The sequence below is a fragment of the Macaca nemestrina genome, chromosome 18 (assembly GCF_043159975.1).
Source record: "Macaca nemestrina isolate mMacNem1 chromosome 18, mMacNem.hap1, whole genome shotgun sequence".
Taxonomy (NCBI): domain Eukaryota; kingdom Metazoa; phylum Chordata; class Mammalia; order Primates; family Cercopithecidae; genus Macaca; species Macaca nemestrina.
The window spans coordinates 85,115,241-85,134,834 of record NC_092142.1 but is presented as its reverse complement, the minus strand read 5'-3'; the positions used below and the strand labels follow the sequence as shown (position 1 = coordinate 85,134,834).

Here is a 19,594-nt window from a genome sequence, read left to right as displayed (position 1 = left end):
CAGGTACTCATGCACAACTGTACACAAATATTCTTAGCAGCCTAGCCATGACAGCCAAAAAGTAGAAATAACTCAGTGTCTATCAGTTGTGAATGGATAGACAAAATATGGTCTATCCACATGATGGAATATTATTCAGCAATAAAAGGAAAGTAATTCTGATACATGCTATAACATGAACAAAGCGATTATGTGAAGTAAAAGAAGCCAGACACAAAAACATTCCATATTTTATGATTCCATTCATATGAAATGTCTGGAATAGACGAATCTGTGGAGACAGAGTAGGAGAGCTGGGGGCTGGGGAGAGGTGGGAGAATGAGGGATGGCATCTCATGAGCTCAGGGTTTCCTTCTGGGGTAATGGAAATGTCTTGGAACTCGACAGAGGTGGTGATTGCACACAGTGTGAATGTACTAAATGCCACTGAACTGTTCACTTTAAAATGGTTGATGTTATGGTAATGTTAATTTCACCTCAATAAATAAAATATTAGAAATGAGCCTGGAGCTGCAGAAAGCCAGAGGCCCGGGGTCGTGGGTTAAGACCCTGAGACTGCAGATTCCCTATGTGATATGGGGCAGGAGGGCTCAGCACCACCTACCGGCCATTCTTGTGTTGTCTTCATTTTTTCACAGAGTAGGACCCTTGTCTCTTCCTCCCAATGTGGCCCAGGGACAGTTTAGACAAATCAGCGCAGCGGGCGGGCACTGAGCCTCTGATTTTGGGCAAAACCACCAACTTCACAAACATCCAACCCACTGAAGCCAAGAGCTCCTCAGCCCCTCCTGAGACCATGTGGGCTCTGCAGACAACTCCCCAGGCCCCAGAAGGTTCTCCGCTGCAACAGAGAGGAGCTCTCCTTATCCTAAGTTTCTTTCAACCGCATCAGGAGAGTTTGTAAGCCATTTCCCCATGTGCAAGTCTCAGCAGAGGGCATCTCTCATGCCTCTTCTCCTGCCTCCCAGTGCCCCCTGCAGCAAATTCTCAACAGGCAGCAAAGACTGATAACTGTCCAGAGAGGTGGTCCCAGCACCCATGCCTGAACTCTCCAGAGGGAATTGCATGCTTGTATAGAAAGATCGCCAGTTTCTCCTGCGTTTTTATAAAACCCAGTAGTTTCTCTCCCACTGCCTTGTTAATGAATTTGGGACTCCCTTTGTGGACCGGGTTCAAGACGAAGGTGTTAAAAAGTGAAGCTGGGTGACTGGAAAGCCCTACTTTTTAAATCCCCCCCACCGCACCCCCACACACAAAGCGTTGTTAAAGTCATAATCCTTGGCGTTGCCAAAGGCGTAGAGAGATGAGTGGCTGCCTGCCTTGCTTATATGGAGTGACCTTACAGCCTCTCTAAGGATGATGTGGAAGTTCCTGCCAGGAGCTTGGAACCTTGATGTGAAACTTCCATGTGTCACTCCTTTCATGTGAACACCTGTATCTGCAACTTATAGAAAGAAATCGACAGGCAGGTTCACACAGATTTATGTGTAAGAATTTACATTTGCATCATTAGTTATAAAGGGGAATATTTGGCAACAATCTAAGTGCCCGACAATAGGAGATGGCTGAAATAAGCATGACATGAGCTACCAGGGAGACACCAAGCTGATGTCCTCACTGTGCTTTTGTCTTGGCTTTTCTGCTCGTGGGCAGAATCACCTTCCTTCTCTGGACTTTATCTTCCTCATTTTTTACAACAGAAATATATCCCCAGGTTCTAGGGGCTAAGTGGCCTTGGTTTTTCCAGAACTGCTAGGGGCCTCATATATATATATATATATGTATTTCTTAAATAATAAAGAAAAGGAAACCTTGCATAAAAGAGGTTCTAAAATTATATATAAAATAATTCAAACTGTGTTTAAAATGTACATAGGGAGAAACAGACAGAGAAATAAAATATAGCAAAATGCATAAAGCAGTTAATCCCAGGATGGCAGGGTCATATTGATTAATAAATTACTCCTTAAACATTTTTATTTTTAAAAAACTTTCTATAATGAATATTTTGTTTTGTAAGAAACATGATACCTTTACAATTGAAAGAAACATGTTTGTTTTTAAACCTCTGCCCCTTGTAAACTAAAACAGTTATAAAGGAAAATGGTACACCTTAGATAATCGCACCTCACACTTTCTAGGTTGAAACATCGCATGTGGAGATGCATCATTCCAGGAGGCATGAGTGGGTTGTGGAAAATGGTCTTGGTCTCATTTTGTGGGTCAGGAGACCAGGTTCTAGGGGCCAAGCAGCCTTGGTTTTACTAGAACTGCTTCAGGTCTCACCTGGGAAATGGGGATGAAATGTCTCCCTTGAGGCTGTGATGTCACCAGGGTCATGGCTGTGGGTATTGCCCAAGCTCTGGGGAGAAGCCATGCACTTGGGCACAGCAGAGAATGGACAGCAGCCCCTGCCCATCCTGGGTGGCACAGGTTCGCTGGTTGGTCCACCTGGAAGGAGGAGAGCCCTGGGCTCTGGGTCCCACCCTTCCCTCACCTGGCCAATTACAGCCGTGCCTGGGCCAGCTTGTGGCCACCTTCAGCTGAGTGAGTGCCTGATGAGCGCTCTGGCACTGACCTCCTCTCTCTGGGCCTTGGTTTTTCCCACTGTAAAGTGAGAAGATCTCTAGGTCAGTGTTTCCGAAACCTCATCATTCAAGTTCTGCTAACCTGTCAACATTTTTGCTGCATCTCTTTGCTATCCTGTGCTTATCTACTTAATTTTCTTTAAGTAAATTCACTTTAATTTTTAGTTTTTTAATTTATTTATAAACATAGGTGATACCCATTATCCTTTGATTTTTTTTTTTTTTTTTTTTTTTTTTTTTTTTTTTTTTTTTTGAGGCAGGGTCTTGCTCTGCTGCCTAGTCTGGAGTGCAGAGGCGTGATCATGGCTCACTGCCTCCACCTCCCAGGCTCAAGCAATCCTCCTCCCTCAACCTCCTGAGTAACTAGGACTACAGGTGCATGCCACCATGCTTGGCTAATTTTTTGACTTTTTTGTAGAGACGAGGTCCTTCTATGTTGCCCAGATTGGCCTCGAACTCCTGGGCTCAAGCAATCCTCCCATCTCAGCTTCTCAAAGTGTTGGGATTACAGGTGTGAGCCACCGCACCCAGCATCATTTGCTTTTTAAAAAAATTTCATTTAATAAATATTTTTTTTTCAACTTTTTAGACGCAGCAGGTATATGTGCAAGTTTGTTTCCTGGGAATATTGCATAATGCTGAGGTTTAGGGTTTGAATGGTCCTTTCACCCAGGTACTGAGCATCATACTCAAGAGTTAAGTTTCTCAGCCCTTGGCCGCCTCTTTCCCTAGTACACAGTTCCTATTGTTGCCGTCTTTCTGTTCATGAGTACCCCATGTATTTCTTTTTAAAAGGACACTTTCCATGACAATCGTAAATGGGAAAGGAACACCCACCAACATAACCGTACAAATTATATTCAGTGAAAACAAAATAACATTATTGAATTCTAGTGATACTGTAGATTGATGAATTTCCACTCCGAAGGCCTTGGCTTTTATGTTTTGTTTTGTTTTAGAGAGATGCAGGTCTCGCTCTGTTGCCCAGGCTTGTCTTGAACTCCTGGGCTCAAGTGATCCTCTCAGTCCTCCTACCTCAGCCTCCCAAAATACTGGGATTACAGGTGTGAACCACCACAGCTGGCCTGCTTTTTCTTAAAAGGAAAAGGCAGCCCCTGCTAGAAAGGTGTAAGATAGAACAGCATTGAAGGAACACTTTCTCCTTGATGTAATCAGAAAGCTGGCAAGACTGGGAGAAATGATGTACTCGCTTCCGAAGAGATGTATTGACTCCCTGTCCTGTACCTTGTGGAGACGAGCAAGGAAGTGCCATCGGCTTTGACGCCTCGGCTCCCAGCTGTTCTCCTGAATCCCAGCAGGCTTCCCAGGCTGAAGGCCTACTTGGTTTTCATTAGGCCCCAGAACAATGGAGGGTGTTAAGCTGTTTATTATTTCAAGTCAGCAGAATTAGCGAAGACTTCGTGCATGGTACTTAAACCTATGCCACCCTCTAGAAATCCAGCCTCCTTCAAGAGATGCAAATTGTTCTCAAATCTCTTATTAGCAATACTCTTAACTGTTGAAAGATTACAGGCCATTAAGAGGTTTGAGAAAGCACAGAGGCCCCTGAGAGCTGTGACAGAGGGCTGGAGACACCGAGGGGGTTTTCCTGGGCACTTGGGGTGAATGTGTAGCTCACTGTGCAAACGCCGCCAGATGCTGTGTGATGAACACTGGACACCTCACATGGCCTCGTCCTCACCACCACCCTGCCCGTGGGGAGTGTTAAGCCTGTTGTACAGATTTTTCAGTGGAGCTCAGAAAGGCGGAGTTATTCTCTAAGAAAACTCATTCATTCATCCATTTAAAAATATTTACGAAAGCCTCCTATGTCAGCCATGGTTCTGGGCACTGGAGATAGGTCAGTGAAGCTGTTACAATGGGTAGTCAGGTATGAGGTGGGCAGGAGAGGGCTCCCCCACACACATCAGGAGTGTCAGACAACCATCAGCTGATGGTCAGGTGGATGTTACTGTCGCGCTAAAGTAATAATTGGCCACAGCTAGTGCCCGGGAACGGGCCCTCTCCTAGCAGATAGAAAACACCTGAAACTGGTGATCAGCAACTTCTCAGTAAGATCTCAGGAGTTAGAAGTAACACAAGACCGACCGGGCGCGGTGGCTCATACCTGTAATCCCAGCACCTTGGGAGGTTGCGGCGGGTGGATAATGTGGTCAGGAGATTGAGACCATCTCTGGCTAACACAGTGAAACCCCATCTCTACTAAAAATACAAAAAAATTAGCCGGGCGTGGTGGCGGGCACCTGTGGTCCCAGCTACTTGGGAGACTGAGGCAGGGGAATGGTGTGAACCTGGGAGGTGGAGCTTGCAGTGAGCTGAGATTGCGCCACTGCACTCCAACCTGGGGGACAGAGCAAGACTCTGTCTCAAAAAAAAAAAAAAAAAATAATAATAATAATTATGCAAGACCCGGAAGTACGCCAACATAGACCCGGAAGTACACCAACATAGACCCGGAAGTACGCCAACATCGAAAGCTCCAGGTCAAAAAGTCAAGCTGTGCACTTGATCTCTCAAGTCACCCACTTGCCCCTCTTCCAAGGGTACTCTCTTTCCTTCCTTTCATTCTTGCTCTAAAGCTTTCTAATACACTTTTACTCCTGCTTTAAAACTGGCCTTGGTCTCTCCTTGTGCTTTATGCCCCTCCGTCAAATTCTTCCTTCTGAGGAGGCAAGAATTGAGATTGCTGCAGACCTGTCTGGATACGGACTCTCCACCATTAACAGACCCTAACAGGCAAAAACTAGCCGCCTAATGGAACCTGCATTCTCATGGGGGAGGGCATATATCAGAGATTCAGAGTGGGGTCAGATGGTGCAGAAAATACCTACAAAGGCCGGGCGCGGTGGCTCAAGCCTGTAATCCCAGCACTTTGGGAGGCCGAGACGGGTGGATCACGAGGTCAGGAGATCGAGACCATCCTGGCTAACATGGTGAAACCCCGTCTCTACTAAAAAATACAAAAAACTAGCCAGGCGAGGTGGCGGGTGCCTGTAGTCCCAGCTACTCCGGAGGCTGAGGCAGGAGAATGGCATGAACCCGGGAGGCGGAGCTTGCAGTGAGCTGAGATCGCACCACTGCACTCCAGCCTGGGCGACAGAGCGAGACTCCGTCTCAAAAAAAAAAAAAAAAAAAAAACCTGCAAATACGAGGTATAAGGTGGAAGGGACAGGTCCGAACAGCATCGTCTACGCCTCACCTAGCTCTCGGTCCTTTTTCAACATTTCTCCTGAATATGCTCTACACATATTAAACCCACGAGTGGGTTGCATCAAGGCCAGCATCCTAGTGGTGACACTGCACTGTGGTAGGAAAGATGTTACCAACGGGGGAAACTGGATGAAGAGTACAGAGATCTCTCCGTGTTACTCCTCACACCTGCCTAGGAATCTACCATTATCTCAACATAAAACTTTGTTTTTTAATTAAAAAAAAAAAAATCTTTGACCAAAACCAAACTAATAACAATGACTCCCATCTGTCAAGTGCCTGGAGAGGCTGATGGTTAACAAACAGCCCTGGAGCCAGACCACCTGGGTTCAGATCTCAGTTCCACCTGTGGCCTTGGTCGAACGACAGCACTGCCCTGGGCCTCGGGGCTGACATCTGACAAATGGGTTTGTGGTGGTGACCACCTCCTTCGGTTGGTGTGAGGAGGAGATGTTTGTGAGCAAGGACCCCACTTGTGCTGTTTGGTTTTTATCGTTATAACTTTGTGGAGGGTTCTGGAAGGCTCTGTACTGACCTTTTATAAGCCTCGAACATTATCTCAGGCAATCCCCACAGCCACACTTCAGAGGCAGGTTGAGGCCCACTTCACAGTTGAGGAGACAGGGGCACCTAGAGCTCAGGTTGAGCGGTGGGTCTGTGGGACCTGGAGGCTGCTGGCGGAAGGGAGGGGCTGAAGGGCACCTCCTGGATGGGGGTTGCTACATCCCAGTCCTGCCCAGCCCTGGAGAGGCAGGACCCTGCCCTGGCCACACAGGCTGCAGGGATGCTGGCTTTGGGGCCGGGCTCCGTGCAAACCATCATCTCCCCCGAGGAAAAGCACCGAGGCACTGTGTCCTCTGGGGTGTCTGGGATTCAGAGACTCCCCAACGCTTTGCAGAGCTAGGGGCCCATGTGTCCTCCCGCCATCTTAGGGAGAAGCTGGAGCTGCAAGTCCACCTCATTCCCAGAATCCAAAAGACAGAGGGCCTCCCTCACCAGCTGGGGTCCTACATCTTTTCTAAGCCTGCTCCAATTTTTGTTTGGTTGCCGTGTTTTTGGCTCAAGCCTCATGTGTTGTCCCAGCAAAAATTGGTTTGATATTTCCAGAAAGATTTCTTCTCTTCCCCGAGAACAAACAGACCCGAGCTCCACACAATTCACACCCTCAGGGCTCAGGAACCAGAAAGAATAGAGGAGGAAATCGGTGTTGGAGGCCTGGGCGGGTGCACAAGGGAGAGAGATGCAGCGGGCGCCACATCACGGGGCCACCCCACAGCAGGCGCTGCTAATCCAAGCTATGGAAGAGGAAACTCCGGCCTCAGAAAGGAAAAGTGACTCCCAGAGCAGCAGAACTGGCTGGGGTTGTGGCTCTGAGGACACCACTTAAGAAACTCTCTTAAATAATCATCATGTTTTCCAATTTAATAATAATACCCTCCTCTCTCCTCAGCACCACTGCCCTGCAGAGGTCAGGGGCCGAATCTGAGCTCTGGTACTTACTAGCTGTATGCCTTGGGGCAAGTCTTCTGGGCCTCACTTACCCCATCTGTAAAATGGGCACAAAAAATACCTGCCCCATAGGGTAGTGGACACAGTGAAATAGATTCACCGACGTGAGGCTCCTGAAATGGTGCCTGACTCACTAGATATTCTCTCTCTCTCTCTCTCTCTCTCTCCCCCTCTCTCTCCATATATGTATATGTTAGCTGTCATTAAAGAGGTTTGTGATTTACAGAAAAGTAAGTGGGCCAATGTAGCCTTGTAAATACTTATAACAAATAACTGGAATTCATCTTCATTCAAGAAGATTTGAATTCTTCCCAGAAGGCTTTTAAGTTTTCTCTTTGGTTTTGTCTTACTGTGTTTACTAAGGAAGGGAGATCCCCATGCTGATGAAGGGGAGCGTTCCTGAGGTGGCTTTTGGGCCAGTCCTGTGCATGCTCTCGGTTTGGACAGCGAGGCCCTGGGGCTAGGGTAGAGACCAGCACAAGATAGCCGTGTTGCTTTCCTTCAGACCCAACCCACAAACAAAGGGACAGAACAGACGTGGGCATCCTGGAAACCTCTCCCAAAGCTGAGAGCGTTTCTGCTTCACGAAGAACCAGTCCAAAGCGCCCCCACCCAGCTCGCGCCACCTCCCGGGTGTCAAGTAGGCTGCAGTGGTGCTTTCCTCGCAGGCTGCTGTGGCCTTTGGACCAAGGTGAGCCCCCACCCTGGCAGGGCACCCTTAGGGAGCAGGAATTAAAGACAAAGAAACAAAACCTCAGAAGTCTCCAGTTCATTACATGGAAGTGTATTTCCTAAGTTTGAATCTAGAAGTTTAGGCTTGGGGCGGTTCTCAATCCCTGGCTGTGCACAGAATTACCTGGGAGCTGGTAAAAATAAATACATAATAAATAAAGCAGTCACATGCCCTCAGGGTCTTCTAAGTCCCTGGGGGGCATCTGTGTGGTAAAACTCTCTAGGGAATGAGAACTGCTGGGCCTAGGATGGGAGCCTTGGGCTAGGGACAGCAGGAGACAAAGGTCTCTGCAGCAGAAGTGAGCGCCAGTGACAGGAGAATGGGGCAGATCCCTGCCACCTCCCTCAGCCACCCACCCAGCCTCTCCTCGTCCCTACACTTCCCGGAGAGCGCTGCCTGCTTCCCACTCCCCTGACCCCGCCTCATCTTCTCAGCTCCGCCTGGCTATTAACAGCACCAGGACTTCTCCCCTCTCCCCGGGTCTCTAGCCCCAAAGCGTTTTCAACTCCACCTCTTTCTTATCTGCCTGCCCAGAACCCCATCTTCACCTCCTTCATCTCCCTCTTTCTGGTTCCCTTCCTGGTGTCCCAGGCCAGCAACATACTGAGTCCTGCAGCTATGACCTTCCGCATCTCAGCTTCTCTCCTTTGATGCTCAAGAGGTGTAAAGAACAAACAAGCTTCTCTGGGCTCTTATTGATTAATTGAGGCAGCACTCAGGCCCTTCTCAAGCCTGGCCTCCAGCTCTGACCTCCAGGCCCTGGGAGGGGCATTAAACACACGGTCCACCCACCCTGGCTTCAGACCTTCATACCTTCTGTCCTCACTCACTTGCCACTACACCTTCCCCTCTGGCCTCATAAGGGCATTCAAAGTAAATCACAAGTAAATCACGGAAGGAATCCTGAGGCTGTTTTCTTTGGATGTGGATATGGAAATTCGGCTAGAAGTTGGGGGAACCAGAACTTAGCCTGGGGACTGGCGATTCTCTCCAGAGCCCTTGGAGCCACCAGGTGCCAGGCGTGGCTGCTCAACCCCTAGGCTTTCAGTGTCTTTCTTCAGGGCCACTGTCCCTCCGGGCAGTACGCACAGTGGTCACGAGCCTCACTAAGAAGCGGGACTGGGAGACCTCTGGAGGTTAACAGAGCAGAGGTGACATGCAGAATGCACTTGGAATACACCTGGCCCTAGCGAGCGCTCGACAGTGGCCTCAGCCCCTATGCACCGTTCTCTGCGGCGCTTTAAAGTCCGTCCGCAGCGTGATCTCATGTGCTGCCCTCACCGCCGGCCGGTAGGACTTACAGGAAGGAATCAGGCCGAACCTCTGGAGTGGGTCCGGACTGAAGAATAAACTGCTCTTCTATCTGTGTTGTGGGGAGGAGAGGCAATTTCCTGGAGGGCCCTGGGAGAGGTTCAGTGTTAGGAATGAATCTGCAGAATCTGCTGTGTGATTTGGAGATGAGAAGTGACTGGCAGTTGCAGGCAGATCAGTCAGGGGAGGGCTGTTGGGCTGTGTGCCTTGTTGGGTTTGCACATTCTGAGGTTATTTGACAAAGAAAACAATGAAGAAGTGAATAAAAATATCCAGTTGTGTTTTTGAAGCACTTTTATTCTAAGACCACTTTCAGGGATGAAGGAGGAAAGACATAGTTATCTGCTTGCCCCAGCTCTCACAGCCGGACGCTGCGGCTCGGGTAAGATCTTAAGCAGTTTTCTTAAGGTCTGGCTTTGAGCTTCTGCCCAGCTCCATTCCTCTGTGTCAGAAGAGTTTAATGAGTAAGAGGGTGGTCGCTGAGAGATGCAAAGAGTCTCAGGAGAAAACGCATCCCAGAAATAAAGGCAAGCCCATGGTCACACAGAAAATAGGAATAAATGCTCAGTCTCCCGCCTCCCTAACCTCCAAAAAGACCATAAACCCCAGCTCAGAACTGGCTTGCAAGGCATTGACGCATTGCAGGGGGGAAGGCAAATATCTCCTCAGCTAACGAATGTGGGGAAGGGGAGGGATTTTATATTCCAAATGATTTTTTTTTTCTTTTGAACATAGACATCTGGTGTCCTATAAATAAAATTCAAAATGTAAATACTGTAAAGCCCATTAGAGAGTGGTTTTAGGTTTGGTGGGAGCACGGGTCAGTTGCTAACCCACTGCACTGTGGTGGGAAAACATCACCCCACACGTGGGTGTTCTCGGCTCCAGCAAGCCGCCCGCGTCACTGCAACAGCCGGGCTGCACTTCGTCTTATGAATAAACATTAAAACACGGGTCAATTGTCTTATATTTATTATGTTGCACGAACAGTCTTAAATAGCTACCTAAAAACCTTTCTGCTTTCATTTTATACATTGGGGAAAAAAACACCTTGTGAAGGGAGAAGACCGCACTTCTTAAAAGGACCCAAATTCCTGTGCTCACCAATGAAGCCTCGGGACATGCGCTCGGCCAGATTTTAATATCAGGTTTAAAATGCTCTTCCAAAGACATTTTCTGTTTGAAACATATTAAACAAGCTTTATTTAATAATGCTCAATTTGACTTTTCCAATTTAAATATGTGCTCTGATCAGCAACCATTTGATCCCGGTTTCATTCCAGGCTGAAGAATAATTTCTCTTGGTTGTTTTTCTTTGGTTCTGGGTTGATCTTGGGGCCGAGTGGCTGCTCTCGAGTTCCCTACATTTCTCGAGTCTGTACTGTGAGTGGAAAGACACAGGGCCATAAAAAGCCTCTCCCAAAGCTGCTGTATAACGTTTACATTGTGTGTCCTCACATCTGTCTGGCTGAAGACAAAAGATATCATTTAAAAGACTCCTCCTAACTGGATAATTATACGGAGAGATTTTATTTTTTAAAGTAGAGCATCCGAATGCAAAGAAATTCCCCAGGAGGTGTTCTTTTTCTAGATATATTCTGCTGTCTACCCTCTGCTTTTCCCCTATTCGGGGATTTTTATAAGAATTGTTTACACCAAATGGTCATCCATCAGCGGTCAAGGATTTTAAGACAGCAGCAAGAAGAGGGAGAGTTATTTTAACATTTTAGTTCAATGTGTTTTACAAGAGGGAATGCCATTGTAGATCCCACTAACCTTAGGAACATTTCAGATCGATCTTTCAGTTCCCGTCATTACTATTCTGATTTTACTAGCATGCTATTTAAAAAGCAGACCTTGAATTTTGGTTTTATCTTCTCACGCCACCTTCAGAAAATAGCCACCATGAAGCCCGTGACCCTGGTCCCCCTCTCGAGGTATCGTAAAGCCATTCATAACGGCATAAATGCCTGACAACACTCCCGGATACCAGCCCGGGGTAAGTCAGACGGTGGTGAGGGTGGGAGAAACGCTGTCGGTTATCCGTGCACCCTCTCTACAGGGACTGTGATCCCAGCCTGGGAGGAGGGGTCTTTTGCTGTGAAAGGAGCATTTATTAGCGCAGGGCCAGCGCCTGGTTTATGGACCCCGGCCGGGTGGGAGGATGCCACCCCACCCCGCCTGCAGCCTGTGTCCTGGCCTGAAGTGTTTACCGTCAGGGTGATTTACACCATCCAGGTGTTCATTTGGGAAGCATCTCGGCTCTGAGCTGACGCAGCGATTGCAGCGGGTTTGCAGACTGCAGAGTTTTTCTATTCATCAGGGTCCAGGGGCCAAAAAGACAGTTTTCGTAAACGCTGGCCCAAAGCAGCCTCCTCTCCTGTGATTCCACAAAGGAAGGCTGAGTGACCATGTTAGCCAAGCTCCCCGGTGCCCTGTCCTTGTTGGAGAAATGGCCCCTTAGTGCAGTTGCCCTGCTCTCTCACGGATCCTCTCATCAGATCAGTTCCTCCCGGCAGTCCCTGTCCTCCGGGCTTTGGTGGCCGTGTGGATGCTAAGCCGGGCTTTCCTTCTGCTCCTTTAGCACCCTGGGGCTTTCAAAAGGGTCTTGCTCAGCAGATTCTTTTCTTAATGGAATTTGGGGTTCTCAGACGAGCCTGGAGTGATGGCGATTGCTCCATTTCTCCCCAGCCCCACAGATCAGCCTCTGCTGGGTGCTTCCATTTTAAGGGATGCATTTTCCAGGAGCCGCTTTCTCGAGATAACCACTCTATTATTTTTGCTCATTTTTCAGCGCAGGTGATGGTGTTATTGTTTTGTCACTGGGTTTCCACGGGGAGTCCCTGAGACCTATGCCTGGCATAATTTGAATGCTGAATTAAAACATGCCCCCAGACACTAAAAATGGCCTTCTTGTTTGATTAAAAAAAAAAAAAAAAAAAAAATTTAAAATTTGTTTTATCATATCCGTCTCATCTCCATTTAAAGGAGTTTGGACATTTATTAACATATCCATTTTTACACTTGTACTAATCTTTTCTCCAGCCACTTCTGGTACTCTGATGAAAAAACAAGAAAATGTATTTTTTGCCTCATAGAACTCTTTCTACACACACACACACACACACACACACACACACACACACACATGCACACACACACACGAGAGTGAGGGGAGGATTCTTGTAGTGAAGTAAAAGATGATTCTTTGTCTATGTTTAATTTTTGCAAATAATGTTTTGCTAATCCTGAAAGTAACTTTTTTACTGATCCTGAAAATACTGATGCTGAAATTTTAAGAGCTCATTTCATCTTAGCTGGTTTTCTCTGCCTGACGAAATTCTCCCAGAATAGTTTTTTTGCACTCTTGCAAGATGGGTAAACATAAAGCATTTGGTCAAACACAGGTGGGTTAAAAAGGGGGAACCATTTGATCCAGTTTTAGCAAATAATATATTATTCCTTCTGCTTTGAACTCTACATTTAAAATAGTCTTTTACGCCAATGATTTGAATACTAACAAATGCACCTAAAAAGCATCCAAACTTCCCGTCTGTGCTCTTTTCTCCCTGGACTATACATACGTAAACCTCTCCAACAGAGTGAAAATAGCATTGATTTGCCACACTAAACAGGGAAGCCTTTGCACCAGCAACAACTGTTTAAAATTACTGGTCCTGGGATGACGAAAAAAATGGCAGAAATAAAATAAAATTTTTCATTTCCAAGCATCAAGTTGAAGCCCTTTGAAGCGATCATCGGCTCCCTGGGAAATGCTTTTTCTGTGTCACCTGGCACAGCCAAACATTAAAAAGAAACGTGGAAAACATCACACTGACCCAAAGAAAATTGAAAGAAAAGTACTGGAGACCACTTCTCACCCTTGCTATAGACAGAATAAGTATATGCGTTTGTGAACCCCAACTGTTCATCTAAATGTGTTGCTTCAACAGATGTCCACTCGTGGATACAGACACATGAAAATACACGAGACCATGCTCTATTTTAAAGAATTGTGGGCGTGTTGAATACTCAAACCCATCGCACAGCACCAGGGCAGCTAAGAGCACAACTGAATGAAACCACCAGAATCATTTATTTTAACCTCCACTGGAGCTGTCTCCAAAAAGCAGGTGACTATTGAAAGTGCTTTTTTTTTTTTTTTTTTTAATTCTAAATAACAAGAGAGATAAAAATTAATGTCATTCTATGGGGTCTGAACATTAAAAGGTACGAGAGAGTTAGCCAGGGCCTGCTAAATGGCTAAACAGATTAGTAGCCTTACTCTTCAACATATAAACATCTGAAACCCGTTTCCTGTTTAAGAAAAAAAAAAAGTCTAGGTGGATGACCTCGGGCACTTTTTTTTTTATTAACAAATGTGAATTGTACATCATGGTGGAAAAAAAAATGGTCCACACTTGGTGGTCTTTCTACAGTCTGTATATGGGAGACAGAGAAAAAAATACAAAAATAAACGTTACCTTCTCACTTGCAGGGTGGGCAGTGCCATTTCTGCAGCCGTCCAGGGCTCTGGCAAATGTTAAGGCTGTCACTGCAGACAGAATCCCCATGGTCTGTCTGTGTGCCTCGATAGAGTCCGAAGAAAAACATTCCTCGCATTCCTGACGGTTGGTCCTATCTCCAGGCCTTGGACTCGGCCCGCAGGCTCGTGTCACCCCGTCAAACGGCCTAGGCCACGGCTAATCTAAACCCCTGCCCTCCCCAGCCGGCCCTGCGGCAGGGTGAAAACTGGGACCAATTTGCTGCCTAAACCCTGAGGATACAGCAAGTTGATTCTCGACCTTTAAGGACACCAGCTGCAATTTGTTCAGCCGAAAAGAGCTTAGCGGTTCTGGCACATTCTGACAAGATACATTTTATAGGGTTTGTGCTAAAATTTGATATTGGAAGTTGGGATTCCAATTTTATGCCTCCAGTGATAACAATAGCAGCTGGAACCTTTAATAGATGTGTGTATGCCTTCTATCGAAGAGTTACATAATACAGCTATTTATGTCCAACACCTTATAAGGGAAAGATTTCGCCTAAATGCCAATATAACATATAATACTTTTTCATATTTAGATAGGATGAAAAAATCTACTATCAGTGCAGCATATAATTTTTGGTTTGGAGTATTAGATCTGTGGGGGCTTTCGACATTTTAAGTAAGCATCTCCTTGCTTTAATTTACGAATTCATCGAAGGGCCTTTTTACAATATTGTTTCTGTACAAAAGACAAATACCGATACCTGATTATTTGATTTTCCAAGTCCTTCTAATGAATGTACACAAAAGAAGGGCACAATTTCATGTTGTTTGATTTGACTTCTGTAATTCCCAGCATGCCATAAAGCCATTCAGTGATCCCTTATAAACCCAGGCTGCTTTTGTCTCCTGAAAATGGCTGTGGTTTTGGAGAGGAACTGGCTGACCAGAACCTTGATAATTCTGATGAAGGAAGAGATCCGCCGCTCAAGGAAGAAAGCCTTTCCCAGCAAAGAAACAGCAGTGCCCAGTTCAAGGCAGCATCTGCAGCTCGATTTCGGAGGGGCTTAAATCCCCTCCAGCTTCCCTGGTGATACCACAGCAAGCTTTCAGAGGAGGAATCCCACCACCAAATAGACAATGACTCCTGTTTACACCAGACGCTTAGGAGTGACCACGCGTGGGCCTGCGAGACGGGCTTGGCTGGAAAATCCCAGCTTCCCTCTTAGTTTTTCTGCTCAGATGGCAGAATCTAATTGAGATGGGAAGAGAACCCCAATTAGCAAAGCCAGGGGTTCGCCTGCACCCACGCATGTGCCGGTTCTGCCCCTTGCTTCAGTTTTCTTTGATGAATTGGACGGTGTGACCACGGGTTAATGAGAAAGCCCAGTTGGACAGTGGCACGCACGGTCATCTGGATGCTCTCTGCTCCTGCCCTGGCCCCTGAGTCTCCCACCATGGACCACAGCCCCTACTGAGGAACACAGAGGTCATGAGGGCCAAATGCAAACACCACTTCTCCTTGGGACCTGCTGGAACCAGGCGTCACCAACTTAAACTTGGCAAAACGCAAGTTCAATTTCTTTTATTCTGAAGTCACAACTTGAATGTAACAGCTCCTAGGCCAATACGATCTGAAAAAGAACTCACAACAGAGCTGACCCCTTCCCACTGTCTGAAAATTGCTTCAGCCTAAATGGAAGGCAATTTCCTTTTCTTTTATAGCAAGAGAACCGCTAAGCTTCACTTAGTGTTTTCCCCCAGTGTCACCACTAAATACCAGCACTTACAAAAAGATCCCTCGTTGTGTCAACTGCCACTCTGTCTAATATGTTGAATTTTAAGTATGTTGGCTACATGATTATTGTCAGAGAGAATCATGCTCCAGATAAGGACCAGAAAGTGCATCTAAAGACAGAATGAATATTTAGAATAAAACTGCGCTGGTCCAGACGTTTTTGCAGAGACTTAGATTTGAAACAATGGCTGTCTGTGTCCTGTGTCCCGTCCACTCAGTGACACTGATGCTGACTGTCATTATCTACATTTCACATCAGAGGAGATGGAGGGAAAGGAAGATTCAGTTTCACAAGGGGAGAACATAACAGATGAGGCTCGACAGTAAGTAATAATAATTGTATTAATAACCACCTTTATGGAGTTATTGCCAAATGCCAGTAGATTTCTACTCCTGTTATATCATCACATGTGGAAAGACTCATTTGACCCCCACAACAACCCAGGAGGAGGGACTATTATGAGTTTCATTTTGTAGATGAGGAAACTGAGGCAGAGAGCGGCCAGCCCATTGCTGAAGACCAGGCTGCTGGAGAGTGACAAAGTGTTAGAGTCAGGAGCCCAAGCCAGGCCGTCCACTGGAAGAGCTGGAAAAACAGGAGATAAACATCAGCAGTGAGAGCCCAGGTCACACTGCCCAGGATCACACCCTAGACTGCCACCTGGGTGAATGAACCATTCTGAGCCTTAGTTTGCGCTTCTGTAAACTGGGGAGAGCAATGGTCCCTACCTCACGGATTCTGTATTGGGATTGCATAAAATAGGGCCTGAAAAGTGCATGTCCCATTGGACATGCCCAGCAAACATGAAGTGCAGTGCATGTGGTCTGGTTTGGTCGCCCACCAGACCAAAATTCATTCCCCTCACTGACCAGGTCATGATTGCAAGGTTTGCTCCAGGAATCCATCTGAGAACTCTGTCCGTGTTCTCAAATGCCTGGATGGCAAGGTGGCTGAGGGCAGTATCGCGCAGTCGCCAGCAGCCAGGACTCAGCCCGGCTGACCTGTCCCCAGCCAGCAGAAGATGATCCACAGATGCCCACAGGAAAGGGATGCATTACCAGGTCCACCAGCCCTCCCAGGGAGGCCATGTGCAGAGCCCCACAGACAGCTCCAGGCCCCGCCGCCAAGTCTGTGTCCTATATACAATGTCATCTGAGGGTGGCACAGAACACCCGGCTGGCTTGCTGGCCACCCACCAGCCTTTCAGCCACCCTGGCTGCCCTCTGGTTTCTATTGTGTCTGTTAAAAGGCAGACCCCTCTGGATGCTTTCCTCCGCTCTTTTCAAAGTGCCTCCGCCCTCACCCTTCAAACATCAAGTTGATGGTTGTACCATGAGCCGCAGGAACAATAAACAGCCCTGAAGCCACTCCACTCCAGGCCTCGAGGCCCTCCCAACAGCCGGACGCCTGCTCTGCCACGGGGGCTGGGCAACACAAGTGGGGGGCTTGAGAGCTGGTTCAAATCCTGCGTCTGCCCCCTGCGAGCTGTGTTTGCTCAGACAAGTAGCTTGCCCTCTCTGGATCTAGTTTCCCTGTCCGCGAAAGCACAGCACACATGGGCAAAGTGCTGGCTTGCAATTCGCAGTAAATTACGGATTATCAGATCCCTATTTAACTCAGGCAACAAAAAGAAAATACTTGATTGTGTGGAGAGCAATAACTCTTAAAAATGGGGTGGCCACCCCATAATAAGAAAAGCTAGAAAAAAACAAACCACAGGACGCGGTGATTTGGCAGGATGATATACGGAGGAAATTCTGCCATCAGGAAACAGTATTGTCCGTAGGTTTTCTTCCTACCTTCTTCCTTTAATTGCTAAATAAAATCTTCAATCACTGAAAAATTACTGTAATATCAACAAACATGCTGTTCCCAGCGGCACCAGGGAATATACTCTTTAAATATATGGCACTTTAAATATATTCTTATATTTAAAGTATCTACACATTCATAATTAAAATATTAATGTTTTACAAATACAAAAAACTTGAAAAATAGAGTGGCAGGATTGTGGTTGAGTTCTTTTCTGTAATACATCTTTTATTAATGTCTTATGTTTTTTCTTCCTCAACTTTTTCTGTGAATTTCTTTCCATATACACGTAGTTGGAACCTCGGTGTGGCTTTATGTAAGTATTTTAAAGTGGTGAACAATATTCTAACACAAAACCGTCTTCCTCCCTATTCTTGGGCATTCATGTTGTTAAATTGATCTCTGTTCTAGAAATATTTCACCCGTAGAGCTTTTTACCATATTTTGGGTTATTTCATTGGCACCAATTCCCAGTAGTGATAAGAGTCGAAGGCTATCCACATCGGATGATCCTTGATAGACTTCAATGTCACTTATTAAGGAGCCTCCCCTCGAGGACATAAAGAACCTACACTCAGGCAACACCCTATAGGTCAAAGTTCAGGGGAAATGACCCCACGGATGGGTCTTTGCCTCTGACTTGAATCTGCACGAACTTTTACTGGGAAGTGGAGTTTATGAAGATTTTTTTTAATTGTCACAAGTTCTTTGGGGAGAATAGCTTTATGGATGAGATTAGAATTAAGAGAATTGTTTACAGACAATACAGAGAAAACATGTCTGCTAATTAATTAACAACAAACCTTAAAAAAATAAAGGGAAATGCCAAATGGCCATATTAAAATAAAAACAGTCAGTCCCTGAGCAACATCATCTCTTAAAACCCCCGCACGTTCGCGGTTGAGGGAGGCTCATGGAGCCGAAATCACAGACTATGAGGGCTGTGAGGGGCTTTGGAATTCCTCCAGCCCAGCGGCACGCTCGGAGCCCCTGGGGATCTGACGAAAGGGCAGGTTCAGATTCAGCAAGTCTGGATGGGGCTGAGGGTCTCATCACTAACTAGCACCAGGGAGGCCAGAGTCGCTGGTCCCGGAACCACACGGGGTAGCCGGGGTTTAGAACAGAAAGGACACGGATTTCGTCTGTTTGGGGTAGTGGCTTCCTGAAGCCTTGTTTGAGAAGGATTTGCAACAACAGATCTTAACTTTTACTATACTTTAGAATCACCAGGGGAGGGTTTTTAAACACCTCCTACGTAGGTTGCACCCCCAGCTAATTGAATCAGAATATTTGGGAGTGCGACCCCGGTACTGGGATTTCTTCAAAGCTCCCATGTGATCCCAACGTGCAGCTGAGGCTGAAAACTAGTGACTGAGATGATGCTTCTTCGAGCCTGGGCAGGAGGGAGCTGAAGGAGGGACTGGTGATGTCTGCCAGGAGGAAGGCGGTGGCAAACATTGCAAATCTGCCGTCACTGACCTGAGGTTTACATACCCAAAATCTCGACTGTAGTGGAGTTAGGGAGTTGGGACGTCCATCTTCAGAATCTCACCTTCAGACTTCTCTTTTTTCGTTTTTTCTTTTTTCCTTTTCAGACAGGGTCTCACTCTGTCATCCAGACTCTCCACGCAGTGACGTGAGGATCACAGTTCATTGCAGCCTTGAACTCCTGAGCTCAAGAAATCCTCCCACCTCAGCCCCCCAGCTAGCTGGGACCACAGGCATGTCCCACCACACCTGGCTTTTTCCTCCTGGTCTCCAGCAGTCCTCCCACCTTGGCCTCTGAAAGTGCTGGGATTACAGGTCTGAGCCACCGTGCCCAGCCGGACTCCAGTTATAATTCAAGATTGACATGGGCAGGTAGAGGTCCTTATCATATTAAGGTCCCTATCATATTGAGGTCCCTATCAATCATATTGTACTGTTTGGCCAAGAACAGTTAAGCAGGGGCCTGGCATTGAAGTCCTGCCTCAGCAGTCGTGAGAGCCAAGGTTGCTGAAGAAGAAACTGAGAGAGGACTAAGTGACACTTTGAATTTATCCCAAAAGACAGAAGCCAGTCTGGGACGGCTGGAAAATGGGGTGCGTTCAAGTGAGCCCCGCTGTCTGGGATCCCAGAA

The 19,594-nt window shown here is 46.8% G+C and overlaps 2 long non-coding RNA genes across 2 annotated transcripts in view; one reads left to right on the top strand and one right to left on the bottom strand.

The window, feature by feature from the left end:
- The window catches only part of LOC139359934 (uncharacterized), a 399,483-nt gene that overhangs the window by 165,485 nt on the left and 214,404 nt on the right, over window positions 1-19,594 (bottom strand). The gene's annotated exons all lie outside the window — the stretch shown is intronic.
- On the top strand, window positions 10,701-17,516 carry LOC105496803 (uncharacterized). Its single transcript, XR_011616642.1, has 3 exons — window positions 10,701-11,371; window positions 13,326-13,505; window positions 13,871-17,516. It is a non-coding gene; the product is annotated as an uncharacterized lncRNA (long non-coding RNA).